Source organism: Silene latifolia, chromosome 8 (assembly GCF_048544455.1).
Source record: "Silene latifolia isolate original U9 population chromosome 8, ASM4854445v1, whole genome shotgun sequence".
Taxonomy (NCBI): Eukaryota; Viridiplantae; Streptophyta; class Magnoliopsida; order Caryophyllales; family Caryophyllaceae; genus Silene; species Silene latifolia.
The window spans coordinates 23,954,055-23,959,969 of NC_133533.1; the positions used below are offsets into that span (position 1 = coordinate 23,954,055).

Here is a 5,915-nt window from a genome sequence, read left to right on the forward strand (position 1 = left end):
ATTCTTACCTCATGAAATTCATACAGCTCTTTTGATTATTATTCTTAGGGTTTTTTGATAACTGCTACCACATGTAATTCAGATTTTACCAACTGCTACCAAAGTAAAATTTGTTTAAAAACTGCTACCAATATTGTTGGTTCGGTTTAAAACTAACTACCAAATGAGCACGAGCCTCCTATTTGCGCGTGAAAAGACAGTAATACCCCTATTTTACCCTCCTCTCCCATATGAGCCAATTACCCAAACTTATCCCCCTTTTAACCTATTATTATTCAAAATAATTAATTTCACTCATCACTCATTTCAACCTAATTAACTTCTCATTTTACTTCCCAATTAAATTGGGGTTTTTAGAAATCAGCTAAATCGTCCGATTTACCAAATAGATTAGAATTACATGTTGATTCGTCAATCTACTTTTTACCCGGACTTTGTTACACCATTTACCAATATGTTACTGTATATATGTTTCAAACTGCTACCGGACTTGATCAACTTTTTAACGGGGGAGTTAGGGGAGTCAATTGTGACAGCAACAGCGAATCTTAATGCTTGGGCTGGTGTTGCTTATTTGTTGGGGGGTTGTCATTGCTGATTCTTATTTGGGGAAGTACTGTGCTGTTATAGCTGCATCCCTCCTTTACATATTGGTTAGTTCATTCACATCTTTACTGTGTTTCTTGTTTAAGATATTTATTTATGGATTTGGGTTGTTGAAGATGTTGGAAAGCAGGGTTTATGTACTCCCCAATTCATCCACCCAACTAACAAAGCTCACGCAAGATTGAAATTTGATCCAAAATCTTTACTTGAAATCAAAATTAAACCCTAAAAAAAAAATCGATCAATAAGGGAGAATTTCAAGAGCTAATAGCTTTCAAAATTAGGGTTTTTAGCACCAATTTTTAGGGATTTTTAGGGAAATAATCGATTGTCGACTGTAGAGTAAAAACAAGTGAAATGATGTAAGAGGAGGAAAATCAAAAGGGTATATAGAAAAAATTAAGTGATGAAAATTAGGGATTTTTAGTTTAATAAAAAGTGTGTGGACTAATGAGCCAGCTGGGAATAATGAAGGAAAAATTACCAGAAATTGATGATGAAAAAATGAGATACGAATGAAAATCAAATTAATGGAATAAAGAGAGAGTGAGTGAGAATGAGAATTGAAATTGGTGAAAATTGAAAATGAATGAGATGTGTGATGAATGGATGAACTAGAAACACAAGGGAGGGGGTAAGGGCATTAAAGGAAGAAAAATAGAACTTAAGATAAGATTTTGAGATGAACGGCTGAGATCCTCTCTATTTGCATCCTAACCTCATTGGGTAGTTAGTTTTAAACCGAACCAACAATGTTGGTAGCAGTTTTTAAAAAAAAATTATGTTGGTAGCAGTTGGTAAAAAATGGGTTACTTGTGGTAGCAGTTATCAAAAAACCCTTATTCTTATTATAGAACTTTAAACTAAAATTTTGAAAATGCTTTTATTATTTTTAATGGTTTTAACATTAATGAGTGTTAAATCTCGTTGTTGGTGACGTCCCAATAATGGGTTTTCTCATTTATTGGTGTAGAAATATTTTTATATCTTGATATGAATGTGGATGTTCTTGTTTGATCAACAAGAGTATCACCGTTTCATTGAAAAGATACCTATATTTTCTTATAACTATAATTTCTCCTTCTAAGTTTCGAGGGCGAAACTTTTTTAAAAGGAGGGGTGATTGTAACACCCCGTAATTTCGGACCGTTAATATATTTCGGAAGTAATTTATTAATCAAGTAAAATTTAATATTAATGTATTTGAAGTAATAATAATTCAAAGAAATATAATTTTATTATATTTTGAAGAAAAGTATTTATTTTGATAGTTTCGAAATGTTTAAAAATAGTTTTAACCGTGTAAAAACTTTTTATTTCGAAAAATGGGCATATCGGGAAAAAATTACAACTCTTTTGAAAATTGGGTAAACGATTTAGGAAAAGGGTCGTATGAGTATTCAATTTTCTTGTAATATCGTGTTTAAGAACTTTGGTCTTGTCGGAATTTGCATTTGACAAGCGGTTCTAATTATTATCGAAACGAGGCAAAACCGACTCGTAAAATCCCGACTTAAACCCGCTTCCTTCCTTTCTTCCTTTCCTTTCCCGCGGACACCCCCTTCCCCTTTCTTTTTTTTCTGATTTTCTTTGTCCTTCTTCATTCTAATCTATCCCAAACAACAAAACACCATTTCATCTTAAAATCCAAGCTATTTTCACCATAACTTTCTCGTTTCTTGTCGGATTTTCGCATAATTTATATTTCCGGAATCCTCTCGTCGAGATCTATAACCTGGTATATTTTAATTTCAGTTTTCTTGAAGTTGTTTTAAGACGAATTTTGGCACAATTTCGGTTTTTATGCTTATTTTTGTGTTTTATTTGTTTATTTAGGTGAAGAATTGGAGGACGAGTTTGGGGACTCGTATATTGTCGAAGATAGTGGTTAGTCGGCAGATTAGGGTTGGTTTTCAAGGTGTTAATTGCTCATTTTCTAGCTTAAGGTAACATATTTCGAGTTACTCGACGAATAATCGTCACATTCTTTGCTTTTTGTATGTTTTTGTGATTTTTGCTTGAGTAGTAAATTTTCACATGATAAAATGGTTGCATGCATGCCTAATTCATGTTCTTTGTTAGTTTAAGTTAACATAATAGTATAGAAATGAATGGGAACGATTAAGTAATGCTTAAAACTGAGTTAAAATGAACAAAAACGGAAAAAAAGGAGGTGTAGGGGTGGCGGCAGCAGGCCCGGCAGGCCCACGGCTGGCCCGGGTCAGCCCGTTGCTTGTTTCGCGGTTTTTCATGCAATATTTGTCATTTCGGGTTTATTAATGTCATAGTTAGTATGAGTTACATATGAATACACTTTTGAATTAAATCATATTAGTAGTAAAAATTATGTTAAAGGTAAAGATTATGCTTATATTGGTAGTTAGCACATGTTAGGATAGATTATTAAATGAAGTTGTAATGAATAGGCTCAAAATGAATTTTATAGTGATAATTGTAATGTTTTGTTGATTGTGCCGAAAACTGAGCCTTAGTCCCTTTGACTGATTCGATGTCAGTCAATTGAGTGATTGGTCACCATAATTTAACCTGCACTGTCGCAGTAGGTGGGGTTGCGGGTAAAAATTCGGTTGGATGAAATTTTAAATGAATTGGATAATCGGCCTTTTTTCTTGTTTTAGGCCATTTATCAAGTTTTTAGTTCACATGTATAGTTGGTTGAATTTAATAGTTTCTTATATTGTAGAAACGGCCCTAGATTCCCTGAAGCCTTTAATATGGTTAATATTGTTAGAATTGGAAATTGGTATTGAATACTTATTGAGGATATTGTTGGATTGTCTGCTGAATAGACATTTATATAGCCTTTCACATGATAGAATGTTAGCATTTATGTTGGTAAGTTGGACTCTTTGCCCTCTTATGGTTAAGTGGGTGTCTTACTTGTCTTGTGTGGTGTGGGCTAAAGTATTCAAGCTGGGACTAGCTGGGACTAGGTCCTAGGTGAGTATTTCGGCCTTCATCATAGATAGGTCTTTATAGTCTTTGACGAGTATATGTTCACTGCTTAATAGCCTTTGTGTTCCTGACTTGGTGGGTTTATATCCAAGTTGGGGCATGACCTCGTTACTTATTTTGAGAGTAAGTGGTCAGCTTAAGTACTAGCCAACCCTTTGGTGGACTCCTTAGGGTACTCACTTTGTTTTAGAAAAATTGTGGGTCTTGGGTGCGGTGGTGTGTATCCGCATGTCTAGGTCTGCGCAGATTTTAGGCTAGGGTTGTGTTGTGTCTTGGCCATGTTTTATTAATATTAACCGCTGAGCCAAGATACCGGTTCGGTTACCTTCCCTACCTCGTGGTATAGACTCGAGTTACAGAGTGACTATTGACCGTGCTAAGAACTTATGCATGTCTTTGATATATTGCCCTTTCTTGTAATAGGTGAGATGTAAGCCGGTTACAATTGATAAAGTTTGGATTACTATTTGTTATATGTTTCACATGATAGTTTAAATTGGTCAGTTTAGAGTTCACATGTTAGAATACTTGATAAGTAAATGGTTTATCAAATTGTTTACATGTTACACTACATGTTACATTAAATATGACGTTTCGTGGCTGGGAGGACTCGAAGTTACTCCCCACTGAATTGTGGCTTTCGTGTTTGTATAAAATGCGATTGACAGGTACTTGATGCTTAGTTGGGGTTCACGGACGAGCTAGTGAGCAAGAGAACCTTGGACTTAGTTTGGTTTTTATTTTGTAGAAACCTTTAACTTTTGGTTTTGTATATATTTTAAAGGGACATATGTCTCCCTCTTCTATTTTGGTTTGTATCATTATATCCCCGTGTCTTTAGCGTGGTTATGTAAATCAGTTTATTAGCTTTTGCAGGTTTTTGGCACTCTTAAGTTGGAGATGTTTGTGAATGGTTTAGGAAAACTTTAAAAATTACAGGTTTTGTCTAGTTGAACCAATTACAAACATATCCTGTCAGTTTTTCTGTAGATTTTACGTGGTTATTTATCGCTAAATTTAAGGGTGTCACAATTTACATGTGATTGAGTCATGAAAGCAATAAAACATGGATGAGACGGATGCAAACGAATTTATTTACATGGATGAAAGATTGATTAATACGAATTAATTACATGATTAATGAACAAAAATAACAAATTAGGCTAAATATGATGGATTAATGACGAATATATGATGGTGATAATAAATAAACAGATGCAAATATATCAATGATGAATTCCAGAGATTCAATATGGGTAAATCGAACCTCTAAAACCCGAATTGAATTTAATGACGAAAACCCGCAAATATTGGTTATTTGGGATTTAAGTCGGAAATTAATGAGATGAATTAAATACTAATGATGATAATATATTACATGTTAGAATTACTATGCTATTATATCAAAGAATTGAAGAACAAACGAATAAAAAATAAAAACAAACGAATTGACAAAAGACGAAGGAAGAAGAAAGGAAGCATGAACTGCGGCAGCCTCACGAAGAGGCGCAGCAGGTACTGCGCTCCTTCGAAGAGGCGCAGCAGTTGCTGCGTCCTTTCTCGACGGTTGTCTTCTGATAATCCGCAAAAAGGGTTTTAAAGCAAGGTTTTACAAATCGGTTTTAAGAAGTATTTTCGACATAAACCTTACATGATGAATACAAAAAGTAAATAACAATAATAAAATAGAGATTTACACCCTCAGACTTACATGTTTGACGAAACGAGATGAACTAAGTTATCGATTAGTGATGCTCGACTCGAATGTAGACGAAAGCGCCCTCGTAAGAGGAAAACGATTAGATTAATTAAGTTGATTAGTTGTGGAGTTGGTCAAATTGGTCGATCATGCAAACGAGGCTGGGACTCGGAAGGATCCGAGCTTACGTGGTCGAATGTTCAAGCACGTAGGCGCCAAAAAGTAAGAACAAAGGTCTAGAATGCAAAGGGAGAAGAGAAGGGCGGACACTCGCGTGAGAAATATGTGAGACCGAAGGTCTCTATTTATACTAATCACGGAATTAGGGTTTAGGAAAGGAGAGGAAGATCCGGAAACAACGTACTTAGGTTAAACGCGGAAACTTGGACAAAAAGAAAACCTTGAGGAAAAGGCGCAACAGAGCTGCGTCCCTTGGAAGAGGCGCAGCACCTGCTGCGTCCTTTCCTCAGCGGGTTCCTCCTGCGCAAGAAAGCGCGTTTGACAGCCTGTCGTATTTTAGGCAGAACTTTCTCTACAAGACTCGGAATGAGGTGATTTTGGTGGCGTTGGAAAGCTAAGAAAGAGATCTAGAACTTTATGTGAAATAGGCCCGACCCAAAAAAGTCGTTATCAC

General features: G+C 35.4%; 1 long non-coding RNA gene across 1 annotated transcript; it reads left to right on the top strand.

The window, feature by feature from the left end:
* The first annotated feature begins 2,173 nt into the window (after positions 1-2,173).
* On the top strand, positions 2,174-4,422 carry LOC141594212 (uncharacterized). The gene is made up of 3 exons (XR_012522066.1): positions 2,174-2,344; positions 2,443-2,552; positions 4,251-4,422. It is a non-coding gene; the product is annotated as an uncharacterized LOC141594212 (long non-coding RNA).
* Positions 4,423-5,915: the final 1,493 nt, after the last annotated feature.